The sequence below is a fragment of the Brassica oleracea genome, chromosome C4 (genome assembly GCF_000695525.1).
Source record: "Brassica oleracea var. oleracea cultivar TO1000 chromosome C4, BOL, whole genome shotgun sequence".
NCBI lineage: Eukaryota > Viridiplantae > Streptophyta > Magnoliopsida > Brassicales > Brassicaceae > Brassica > Brassica oleracea.
In genome coordinates, this window is record NC_027751.1 from 21,516,163 (window position 1) to 21,516,560 (window position 398).

The following is a 398-nucleotide window of genomic DNA, read 5'->3' on the forward strand; positions in this document are numbered from 1 at the left end:
GAACTCGACGATTTTCGTGATCTCCTTGGCCATGACTGGCAATTGGATCGATCCAAGACTCATCGATACTTCGCCTGAAAAACCCGTGAGTGTTTTTGGCGTCGGAATTACTTCTCTGAGTTCGACGCTCATCCGTTTGAGAGTGTCGCGGAAGATTACATTGACCGTGCTTCCCGTGTCGACGAGTACCCTTCCGACTTCTAAGTCTCGTATAACGAGATCTATGACGAGCGGGTCGCAGTGAGGTTGATCGATGCCGCCGGCCTCTTCCTTTGTGAAGGTGATCGAGCAATTTTGGCCATCTCGTGGAGGAGACCATGTAGACCAATTTGTGCTCGACTCCGCCTTCCGTTGGTAAGCCTTGATGGCCGACACAGTGTCGCCGCAGTATTGTGATC